The 13,574-nt window shown below is 35.3% G+C and overlaps 1 long non-coding RNA gene across 3 annotated transcripts; it reads right to left on the minus strand.

Annotated features, from left to right (window-relative positions):
* Positions 1-1,870: 1,870 nt before the first annotated feature.
* On the minus strand, positions 1,871-8,321 carry LOC131636333 (uncharacterized). 3 transcript variants are annotated; one of them, XR_009294053.1, is made up of 4 exons: positions 7,725-8,321; positions 7,208-7,283; positions 6,476-6,513; positions 1,871-6,107 (listed from the first exon to the last, which is right to left on the minus strand). It is a non-coding gene; the product is annotated as an uncharacterized LOC131636333 (long non-coding RNA). The 3 variants fall into 3 exon arrangements; XR_009294052.1 differs by having other exon boundaries at positions 1,871-6,513; positions 7,775-8,321; XR_009294051.1 differs by having other exon boundaries at positions 1,871-6,513.
* Positions 8,322-13,574: the final 5,253 nt, after the last annotated feature.

A 13,574-nucleotide genomic window follows, 5' to 3' on the forward strand; every position in this document is an offset into this window, starting at 1 on the left:
AGTAACACTCATCACACCACTCTACATCATACTTTCGCTGTGCGACTACAATTACCCGTCTTAAGTCACCGCCAATACTTTGCACTTTTTCATATTCACTTCTTCATAAGCTTCCACAAAATGGTGAGTGGTTATTCTCATAGCTTAGCATTCATCACATCTTATACCATTAAGGTAACAAGCAATCTCATACCATCTATATGATTCCGTCTACTATCAACAAGAGATTAAGGGTGATCAAGTCCTCAATTTGTCAATAGATAGCCGACAATCATATTTAAGCATAAACTATCGTTACTACATAATAGCATCCTTTATGAGTTTACACCCAACTCATTAACATCGTCATAGTCTAATAATTCTCTACGGTGTCCTTCCCCTAGAATATTCTTTCTCAACTCGGTAACATCAGGAACACGAATGCGATTTCCGAACCTCATTACACCATCCCCGTCAACTCTGAATTCAACGTCTTTACCTTGGTAATTTAAAGTCGACTTATCGATCAACTCAACATCGACTTTCTGAATTTCTCTGATCTCGTCGAGAATACCCTTAGTCAGTCTCAGCATACCCAATCCAACATTAGTAGGAGCACCTTCACATACCAAACTTAATTCTCTGAATTGTTCAATTAAATCCAACTCTTTCACCATCTGCATCGACATTTTTAGAGGCAATCTCGAACCATACAAATAATGTCACTGCAACATCAAAACAAAACCATGGCTGCCAATTCTTAATCATGAGTCAGATAATTCCTTTCATGCGCTTTCAATCGTCCCGACGCATAAGTTACTACTTACTAATTTTACATCAATACACTACCCATCAACGACGCATCACAATATACCACAAATGGTTCCAAAGTCCATTTCACTTTTTCTACTGATTTACTCATCACTCAAATCCATCGATACTTAAATCAGCTTTATCAACTTATTCATCCACGTCACATTCTATCCAACCTCATTTCAGACAATCGCGGTAGTAAGCATCCCTATTTCAACACTGGTTCATGCTTCTTCAACCGACATCATAATATCTCTTCATAGGGCCACTCTATGGTATTTATAACTCTTCCATAAGGTAGAACATAATCTCTCCTCTTCGTGGGTTCAAACGACACATTAATCCGACACTCAGAGCTCAAGATACGAACGTTTCCAATCGTTATCCAAATTTGCAACACCGACACCATGCTGCGACATTCTATACAATATCTCCAAACTCTTCATTTGGCACATTTAATTCCTAGAATTGCTTATCAACAAGTCTTTAATTATTCCTTTATTTCGTTCAACTCTGACACTGACATCCCATGCAGCACCAACGAACAGTCTAGTTCTAAGAGCAAGCGCAACCGTAACTTCACCTCTTTCTAACATCATCCTGACACCATTAAATATGTTACAGCTGCTGCAACCATTTTTATAACAAAGTTCATCTCGTTAGCTTTCCGACGCTCCAAACGGAACTCGAATCGGATGTCCAAAACTCTAGTTATGAATTTTCGAAATTACATAACGATTCAGCAGTTTCCCTGCGTTTTGCTTACGAAAATTTCACTCCAAAACTCATTCTCCTCAACTCGATCAAATCCCAGACAGCCCCTCATCATATCTCTTCACTTCCAAACTTCTTATAACTTAAGCAACACATTTCATCGTCGAAGTTCGATTTCTACAACATCACGAAACCAAATTCATGTACGCCATCATCAACCTTCTTATCCTTGAGATCGTACTAGTCTCTTCGCATTACTCGCTCTTCAAAATGTTTTCAACAACATCAATAACCTCTACCATCATCTCAATTACTTACTAGTAATCCTGCGACAAGGTCTACGACAATACTTCCTTGAATCACCGCTTCAACAGCGACCTTTCACATAGGGCTACTCACACAACAACATTACAGTCCATCCGTAGCACTTGGAGCATCACAGCTTCGAAATTCCATTTCCCAGAAATAACCATCATCTACTCCGAGACACTCCAACTGAAATAACGACTACATTCTTCAGCCCATGTCGCCTTCACTTCAGAAAACAATAACTCCACACTCTTGTACTGCTGCTCTGCGCATCACTCTAACATCTTGCATCTAAGACATATCCGAGGAGCATAGCTTCTCCCCCACTAGTTTCAATCCCACTTCTGCAGACAAACAGTTAGAACACACTGAGTACCAATAGTGTTTCACACACATGTCGCGTACCGAAAGGAAATTAACAACAAGACTCTGGTCACAAGGACCGACTATGCTCTGATACCACTATTGTAACACCCTTCTAAACCCCCGCGGAAAATATAATAAAAATTCAGAGTAAACATGAAATACAAGGGTATCACAATTTCTTTAATATAAAATATCTTAGTCAATTGTCATGCCACACAGGAAACCATTTAATATAAAACACAATTCATGTTCAACACAGCGGATCAAACCTCATGACATTGCATATTCATCATCTATGCAAGTCACTACAATACAATTATAAAACAACAGAACCAACAAGATAATTCGTCTCTAAACTAGCGTTTCCCAGTGTTACAATCAGAGCATGACACGACACGACTACGGACTAGCCTATGAGCTATCCTCACCCATTCTGATGCCGCTACTCCTTAATCTGTAATCATTAAAGTAAGGGTGAGTTTCATTCGAATTAATAAACATTATGCAGTCATAAGCAATAAAATGTCATAGCAATTATCATCCACTCAACCATACATATAATCGGAATTATTACAGCAAGCAAGCATCAATACAACAATATTGGCCATCGGCCCACAACTCTTCATTTCATCAAATAATTAAATTATATTAACAACAATTCCTTAACACATCAATCATGTAAACACACCAAGGCATAACACTGGATTTCATCCAATCATGTTATAACCAATGCACATGATTCAACTGACACTATGCATGTGGTACCAAAATTCGTGAATCACATTCACAGGACTTCTCTCTTTGATACTGCCCTCTAGTCGCTCACACCCCACATGGGCACACGACTACTGCCTCATCGCTCACACCCCACATGGGCACACGATGACTTCCCGCTAATCTCCGCACAATGGGAATTAGCCTTCCAATGCAAATGATTTATGAATAATGCACACATGACACATACTTATATCATCACCAATCCGATGCTTAACATCGCTTCATTTCATCTCACCAACATCATCACAACAAGTATGTACATGTCCAAGCATCATTCAATCATTCACACACATTCATCACAAATCAACATATTAATATTAACAACATATTAATATTCACAAATCAGCAATCCTCATCACAATCATGCATCGTTACATCTATCATCATTACACACAATGTAATAAGTTGCCAAAATCACCCAACAGTATAATCACAAACATGTATTATTTACGACATGTCATATAACAACATCACTCATTGGATATCATAATCCCATCACCAACATAAATACATGCACCAATAGTCATATATATATAAGCACATATACATACACCATATTTCCATTCATCAACAATTTAAATCGAGTTTTAAAAATAAAGTCGGCCACTGCCCATTTTATCACTTTATCAAATAAAGCATCTAATTAGCTTCGCAACGCCCAAAACGGCACATAAATCGGATACTCGGATCAAAAGTTATGGGTTTTTAAAGATAAAACATTTTTAGAAAAAATGCTGCAGAACCCGGGTTGTCCCTACATGGGAACCGGTTCCTGGCAGCTTCCCAAACCTCGTTTCTGATTTTTACTATGGGGAACCGGGTTGTCCCACATGGGAACCGGTTCCTACGTACCTGCACAGCCAAATTCACCATTTTGACAGCATTTACCCTATCCCATTTCCCCAATTTCAGGTACATACGAACATAGCACACAAATACCATCAATTTTCACATAATCACACATTTCCGACAAGTTTTATCCAAGTATTAACAGCATATATCATGAGTATTAACAGAATCATGTAATTCATACAAATTCATCAAAACCTAACAAAATTCCCAAACCCGACACGTACGATTGAACTAGACAACAATCCTAATCAATCATACTACCTACAATCGCATAAGGATCACTAACCCAAAGAATCCCCCCTTACCTCAGAGTCGAATCTTCGAAGGTCTTCTTCCCCTTTGGCTCTTCTCTCTTTCACGTGTTCCTCCTTTCTCAGACTCTGTCTCCTTTTCTTCTCCTCCTCTTTTCCCAATTCCTTTTATTTTATGAAAAATAAAATAAAATATTATAATGGGCTTGCTTAGCTAACACCCCCTACTGCTAACCACCACTCTAGGCCCAATGCCAACATTTCATCATTTTCCAAATAATTCCCAAAAATTATTAATTCTAATAATTTAATTAAAAATAATAATTAAATTAATAAACAAGAATTAACGGGGTGTTACAAACAATATATATGTACTTTCTCAATAGATGATGAGATATTAGCCTAGTAGGAGATGATTCAAAACACAAAGTGCTAGCTCAGTTTCCAAGTCCAAGGGCTTATCAGAGAACAACCAGTTAAGGCAGACCATTTGCTTCTTCAAATCACTCTCCTCCCTAGTATGATAAGTCTGAACAATCTGGACCGGCTTTGATAACAATTTTTGTTGTTCAATCTTTGATTCGTTTGGGGCTGAACTTGCATCAAACAAGTCTAAATACTCTGGACTATAGATAAGAGAAAAGTTAGTGGCTATATTCAAAAGTGAAGATAACAATAATTCAACTTGTAGAATTGATAGCCCTGGCTCAATATTTCAAACAACATAAACATCCATAACTTTTGGACTTTAAAAAAATGGTATTCAATTTTTTATAAAGAAATATCAAAGAGAATGTGAAGTACAATTGGAAGTTGAACAAAGCCTTATTGTTGGTAGCAAGTACTCACTACAACTTGAGCTTCAATTCTCATCATGGGTACCTTAGGAAAAAAACAGTTCCTTTTGCAATAGCATACACCTCAATATCAGAACAGCTGGTTACTCTAAGATAGTCAAAGAAACTATCTTATGATTTAAATTCACTCAATAATTATCATGTTCAAATCACACTTTGAAGGGATAATCAATAATAAAAAAGCCACTTGTATCAAACTTCGAGCTAACAAGCCTATCTACTAGTTGTTGTCAATAGTTGAAGAAAACAAAATTTAATTTATTTAGAAAATGACTTTATATGCAAATCATTTTATTTTAGAGGTAAATAAATGACTATTTTTGTAACTAGGACTAACATGCCACAATAAAGAAAAATTATGGTCTGACAAAAGGCTAAATAAAAATAAGCATGTTTGATTATGATATATGGTTAACTTGGTACTAAGTGTCTCATCAAAGCCGACCATTTTCTTGTACATGCTATGTTGTTAATAACGGAAAGCGGCGCGGCGCGGTCAACTCCAAAATGGGAATGGCGCGGTTGCGGGGATCGGCGCGGGCACTTTTTTTGTGGCGCGGACACTAAAAAATAGACACTTACTAGCCAAAAACATACTACTAAACATACTAAAAAAATAAACTCAAACTTCATAAGTCTTTAAGTAATAAAATACTTCCAAATAAATTATACCATACTTCCAATTCCAAATAAATAATACCATACTTCCAATTCCAAATACCATTAAAAGGTATGTCTTAATCAAAAGTGCAAAACATTGCAACAAACTTTCAAATAGCAATAAAATTCATGAAAATAAACACTTAAGCATCTAAATCTTAAATTAACTAAACATGAAAACTCTAATAAAAGTTCACGAATCATTAAAATCTAAGTCTTCATCATCACTTCCTTCCTCACTAGCATCCTCTTCATCCTCTTCATCCTCTTCACACTCTTCATCCTCTCCAATATATTCTCCAGAACAGAACAGAGCCATGGAAACAGAGAAATATAAAGATGAGGAAGAAAAGTAGCGGAAGAAAGAAAAAATAGAGGGAAGAAAGAAAGAAATAGAGGGAAGAAAGAAATAAATAGAGGAAAGAAAGAATCGTACCTGGAGAAGAGATGAGGAAGTAGACAGAAGATGAGCAGAAGAGGAGAGGTAGACGGTGAGTGTGAGAGAGCAAAAGAGCCGTTAGGAAGAGGTCTTTTGGTGAGTGTGAGAGAGGCAGAAAGTAACGTTAGATTTAGGGTTTTAATATTAAAAAAAAAAAAAGTAACGTTTTAACCATTCTGGGCCAGGGTTTTAATATTAAAAAAAAAAAGTAACGTTTTAACCATTCTGGGCCTACCCGACCCGCTCCATGTGAGAAGCGGTCGATACAGCCGCGCCGGCACCGCTTCGCCACCCGATATCGCGGCCGATACACCCGCTACACCCAAACGCGCTGGACCGGTCAAGCCTGAAGCGGCTGCTTCGAATTTTCCGCTCCGCGCCACTATAGCGGCCGCGCCGGCCGATATTAACAACATAGTGTACATGTATCAAAAAACTTTAACTTTGCAAAAACTAACCTCCAAATGAAATGTTGCTCAGCCTTGCAAAAACAGCCCTGCAAAAACAAAGTGAAACAAACTGAAATAAGTATATACCTATTTTACCTTTTCATGATGATAAAGGAGCAGTAAATCATGAGGAAACCATGACAACTTTATGGTTCCAATCCATCAGTCATAACCAAAAGAAATAATAGTGTTCTAAGTTTATGGTGCAGTTGCCTACTTTATTGAAGTTTAAAACAGATAGTAAATTAACTATCTACACATGCTTCCAGCTTGAAGTCAAATCCTTAGCAGCATGTTACTAAAACTATAATCCCAATCAATTATACGTGCTTCCTCACAATTTCAATGAACTGCAATTTAGTGCATATCCATTCATATTTTAAGTAAAAGTCAAACTCATAAACTAAAACATAATTCCCCTCTCTGAATGGAGGTAAAACTATGAAGTACGCAGTAATGAGAAAATTGTTCCAAAACATGGTTATTAATTACAAGCCATGCTCATAAGGATGCATAGCAGGATCTAGAACAGGGTGAAACTTCATATTACCCAACTTTTTAAAACCATTACCAGAATGATATCCAGGTACATAAGCAATTAATCTAACCGGAACATAATGCAAAAAGCATCATTCATCCTAATGTTCATTTTATCCAAGAATGTAACAAATCATGCAGAAGATAGTAACTAAAAAGTAACAACGGTATCAATTATAAAAAATCAATGAATGGGAAACATACCATTGCATCACTATAATCTTGATGGACGTATGATAAAGTTTCCGAGGGATTGAAGATTAATAGAGAAATCTGGCCGCTGAACCACAAAATAAGTCACAATATAAATGATATGGATAGTCATAATTTCAACTTCTGTTGATAATTAGAAATTCTAAAACCTGATTTAATCAAAGTTAAAGCTTATTTAGAAGAGAAACTAAAACTGATATAGCAGATTATTCCATAACAGCATAGTTTCAAATTCATTCCCAACATTACCAACTTAATATCATTATAACCCCTAGAAATATCAACTAATGGAAGAAACATGATTAAGATTTTGCAATTTTAACCGACAATTTCTTCAGACATTTCAACAAAAACTCACGAATATAAATATTTTCCTTCAGACATTTCAGCAAACATCTGGTACACACATTTGAAATCTTAATAATTAATATTGTTTCGAATCAATTGAAAATGACACAAATAGACATATAAACAGACAACACTTGAAAATCGGTTCAATGATGGCCACCCAGGAAAGAAGCTCGTTTGAGAAGGTGTTGAGCCACAGATTGCAAATACCGGGTAGACGAGCTGCGAATATCGAAAAGGTTGAAATGAGCAGAGACGTTGTATGTTTATTGAACAATTAAAACAACTCAACAGCGTTCACGTTTCTTTGCCTTCACACAGCACGCGGAGTGAGGATTTCGTGAGAATTTTTCACAGCAACTATAACTCTCTTTTCATTCGCTACTAAAATACCCGGAAAAATCGTGAAATCTTTGATTGAGATGAATCTGTGAAACCCTTTGATTGAGATGAATTTCGTGAAACTCTTGATAAACCCTAAAACTTAACTTGGTGTCCGCAAGTTGAAGGCTCTGACAAGAAGGGGAATGGAAAAAAGGGTTAGGGTTTGGGAGACGAATCATTCACAACTTCTGAAGACTCCTACGATGGGAGTTTTAATGAGTTTGAGAGGGAAGAATTTCACTTTTAGCGCTCTGATTTCAGAAATGAAATGGAGAAATTGATTTTAGCGGTCATATTTGGTTTTTAGCGCTCTGAATATCGCTAGCAAGAGGGTTTGAAATTTTCAGATTTGGTTTTAGCGCTCAGATTTTGTTAGTATTTGATCCCAGCCATATGATTTTTTTATAAATAAACTTTTTTAAACAAACATAGGAGTACGGTATCCTATAATTTATATTTTTAGTAAAATAATTAAAAATGATATGAGAACGGTTTTAATCGTCTTTAATAAAAACCGTTCTCTTTGATATCCAAGAACAATTTCGAGCCGATGACTAACATTTGCCAAAAATATAGACACTAACCGCAACGGAATATAAATTCCGTTCTTTAATATACTCTACGAGAACGGTTATTTTACCTACCAAAAATTAGGCCTTGCTGTAGAATTAAAATGTTGTAGTGAATGGAAGAATAAATTTGAACAGCTCGAGGTAGGAAAATGATGTTTCCAATTTCTAAGAGAAGAGAAAGCGTATAGAATTAAAGAACCAATAATGAGCAAACTACGTGTTCATCTTTTGGTTTTTAAACTTCCAAGAGTAGAAGATGATGAATCAGAAGGAATAATATAAAAGCAGAATAACCATAACACAAAAACAACTTCGTCCAAGGGAATCAAAATGAGTTCTCCTACTCAAGCTACCAACAATGCTAGAATGATGATGTTGCTGTAAAGGGTGATGTGGTGCAAAACCATCCCCAGAATCAAGATGTTGTTGATGTAGAGGTTGCTCTACTGCAAAATCATCCTCCTAATCAAGATGAGAAAAGAATCCGGAGAGCTCTCAAAGTGAGGAGAAGAAGAAGAAGAAGAAAAAGAAGAAAAATGTTGAGAAGGCAGATGATTTTGTTCGACTCTGATGATGAGGATGAGGCAACATATGACTGGTCAAACTTCCTCTCAGCTAGAGGATTTAGATTTGATTATTAAGGCCTTCTGTTGTATATTTTCATTGGTATTGTTGTCGTAGTAGTCCACCATGTAAACATACTTATAATTTTGTCAAACTTGTGTGTTTTCTAGATTAGTACTTTTGTAAGTCAATTGTTCATTTTGAAGAATAAATGCATCCTAGCTATTTGGTGCAATGAAATTAACAAACTGGTTGGAAACATATGAAAAATTAGATATCAAATAGCTATTTAAATATGGTCTGTGTGATTTTGGAAAAATATGAAAAATTAGGTACCAAAAAAAATTACAAAGATTCCACCTCGATTTTGCTAAAAAATAGTCTAATTTTTTTAGAAAGATAGAAAATATATTACATCAGACGCGCCTTGCAACCAATGTAAAAACTCACATTTTACTTTAGGCCAAAAAAGGCAACTGATGTAAAAGGTTGCATGCATTTGAAAAAAATAAAGTTAAACTCATATTTTACATCAGACGTAACACGCAACCGATGTGGTAGGTGCATTTTTAACATCGGACCACTGCCCAATGTAAAATGTCTTTGATTTAGTACATCGCATGTCTTTACGTCGGACCCAGATTCGATGTAAAATGTATTTTTCGCCCGATGTAAAAATTCTTTTCTGCACTAGTGTATGTTCAAATCAAGCCCTTCATGTGCTACAAGACTAATTAATTATTGAAAATGAATTTAATCTGCTACATGCAGATATGTTTCACCAAAATCGATCTTAGGTCTTTGTTAAAATCATTGAGCAACAAATCAAGCTTTATATCACTGAATCTATTTATTTTGGTCATTTCTCGCTTTGTCTATAATCTTGGATAGACTTTGTGTAACACCCCAATTCTACCCTGGTAATTATTAAGAAATCAGAGTTATAGAATTCCTTTTCGACAAACAATTGGAGTATTACAATTCAACTTAACAACAATATCATGCTATCATAGATACATAACACAAATACTCGGATGAACTAAAACCACATGAATCAACTTTATTAACATTAAGCAGCGGAACTACATTAATAAACTTTGATGACATAGCATCTTTTCAACTTAAAACCATTTTAACATCAACAATTACTTTTCATGCATTAACATATTTATTCAACAATAAAACCAAACAACTAAACAACTAGCGTTCATCCCCCGAGTGTTACGTATCAGAGCGACAACCCGTCTCAAACTAGCAGCGACTAAATCTTCATCCTTCATTTACCTGCACGTTACCAACATAGGGATAACATTCAAACAGGAGGGGTGAGATATTAACCAATATAAGTAGGTGTATGATAAACAGTATATTAGATCAGGATCATACAAAATTACCACTTCACAACTTTCAAACAATAGTTATAACAACAAAATCAACAACAATGATAACAACAGTTATAGCACAAAACCAACAATAGTTATAACAACAATTATAACAACAAAATCAACAACAATGATAACAACAATTATAGCACAAAACCAACAACAGTTATAACATCTATTTCACAACTTTCAAACAGTACATGTCACAACAAGTCAACAACATAAAACAACAACGAATACCTCATCACAACAACTCAATTATGCAACACAGAATGTGACTCATACAATGCACATGCATGAGGTACCAACAGTGCATAAGCCCCCATCGCTAAATTGCTAATAAATAGAGGCATCAACAGGCATAAGCCTTCATCGCAGGTTGCCATTACAGGCCAAGGCATAAGCCTTCGTCGCAGTTTTGCCATTCCAGGTCGTCGCAAAATATGCAATGCATGTGATTCGACACATGCAACATCACATAACAACATCATTGTTCATCGCGAGGCATAAGCCTATATCACCATTGTTACCAATAAATAGAGGCAACTCATCGTCACTAAAATTTCCTGCAACTTCGCATTATCTACAATAATAATTCAACAGCAACTCTTCACCAACAAAACAACATTGGCCATAGGCCTACAACTTCATCAACGTATCAACAACAATTTATAATAACAACTACACAACACTAACAACATATTTAACAACAATAATAGTTTTTCAACTGGAACCTCGCAATTATTAACAACACACCCAATCAACAACGACAATTACTACACAACTTAACAGTTACGATTCTACACCTAAAATGACTTATTTACCGCTAATTCTATTTATTTATTAAGCTTTACCTACTAAATTAATTAATTCATCCAACTACGTAATTTTCTATTATTAAACCACCAACTATATTCATCCTTCTCGACACAATTCTAATTCATCAGCCAACCAACAACAACTACAACCGTTTATGAATTATTCGACAAAATTGCAACTAATTTCGGTTAAACAAACTTACCGGTTAAACTACTAAATTTAATAATTTCATCGACCTCTATTTATTTCCCACCAATGTATACTTAATATCCCTCCGCAGATTAATTTACTGCCTGCTATTGTTGTACTACGTCCACTGATACTTCATAAATTCTTCTACTAAATTCTTCACCAACATTACTAGTCTCTGTTTCATAAGATAATGCTATTTAAAATATGCTACCCTATTCTTTCATTAACACTGCACCTGTATTACACTGCTACTAATTTCATCAACAATTATTTTAATACTGCTACCTGTGACTGTCAAAATCTAACCATACTGCTATTAACCTAGTGATACTAGAACTACCTACTAGTACACTATTACTTAAAGGGGTACTATTACTAAGTATAAAATATACTAACTTAATTTAATAATAATGGAATTATTTTAATGCTCCAAAATTTATGTTTTCACTTATTAAGGGCACATGCAAACGTGATCGACAGTACTTTCTAATCATAACATAAAACAAACCAAGAACAGTAGAGGAACGAAACAAAAAGAAGGCCCACACCAAAAGTGTGCCGTCCGTCAACATGGGGTATGCCGATCGACAACCCCTTCTCCTCCATGCCTGCCGATCATCAGGACTTAGTGCCGCCCGTCACCACTTTGATTCCTTCTCCAATTTTTTATTTCCTTGCCCAGTTTTTGCATCGTGTTACAATCTCAGGGTAAATCCAATGTTTCAGCAATATAACAGATACAACAATTTCAACGTGTAACAAGGTTTTCAACAGTAATTTCTTGACAAGTTACTTTCATTATCCATTATTATCAATAACACTAACAGAACCTAATTGTTCACCCAATTTCAACAGCATCACAACTACAGACAGAAGAACACAGCAATGCAATTTCCCAGTTTCGATCAACCAAACCCACCACAACAATCAAATACACAGCAGTAATTTCATCAATAATTTATCAATATTCACAGACCACTAAAAGTCATCAGAACCAATAATTTTCATAGAATCACAATCTAACCGAATCACTCAATAATTCATGGCATGAAATTTATATAACCCAATCCCACATACAATTCATTATATACCCGGTTATAGAGATTGAACCTCACCCTTACCTTGGATTGGCGGACTCTCCATAAATTTCCGGTCAAATTTTGACTTGGCTTTCTGATCTGAAATTCCTCTTCCGGCGGCTAACCTTCAAAGCCCTTGTTCCTCATTTCCTTTCTTCTCATGTACAACCACCAAAATAAACCTTTCAATTTGGCCTTATGCTTCTTTATATATAACTCCAACTTAAACCCTAATTAAATATTTATTATTCCATACCGTCATATTGGGCCTACTAATTAACACCTCCAATATTGTTTCTCACACCACCACTAAATCCAATTTTAAATCAAATATAATAATATTATTTATAATATTATTTCTCCGATTAAACCGACTATTATTCAACTATCGACTTAACCGCTCAACCAATATTTTAATCCAATACTGCCTTTTATTATAATTCCAATAATTCTCGACTTCGGCCAATTCCAATAAATAATTCCTTATATTAATTAATTAAATTCTGGGCGTTAAACTTTGATTCATGATCTGTTGATTTTGGTCAATTTTCACTTTGTCTACAATCTTTGATAGACTTTGATTCATGATTTATTCATTTTGACCAATTCTCACTTTGTCTAGAATCTTTAGTAGACTTTGTTTCATGATCCTCGTTATCCACTACTACGAAACGCTCAAACAATAATGCCCAAGTCACCATAGTTTTTCCAAACACCGTGGTGACATCTCAACTCTCGGGTGCTAATTTTTATTTATTTTTTAAATTAAAAATTGTTAGGATATGATAACGGTTGTTCTTCTGCTTTGTCATTAGCTTTTCTATTCTACAAATTAACCACAATCTTGTTCTTTATACATGAAGGTATTCTTCTTCTTTCTTATTCTCTCGTTTTCGTGTATGTTGTTGTTATGTTTCACAAGATTTTCATAAGATTTTTTCTCTTGTTCATCGTCATTAGCTTTACTGTTGATAAATCTAGATAAATGTTTGTTGAAATATAAGAAATATGAAGTTAT

The sequence above is a fragment of the Vicia villosa genome, unplaced genomic scaffold (genome assembly GCF_029867415.1).
Source record: "Vicia villosa cultivar HV-30 ecotype Madison, WI unplaced genomic scaffold, Vvil1.0 ctg.001698F_1_1, whole genome shotgun sequence".
Taxonomy (NCBI): domain Eukaryota; kingdom Viridiplantae; phylum Streptophyta; class Magnoliopsida; order Fabales; family Fabaceae; genus Vicia; species Vicia villosa.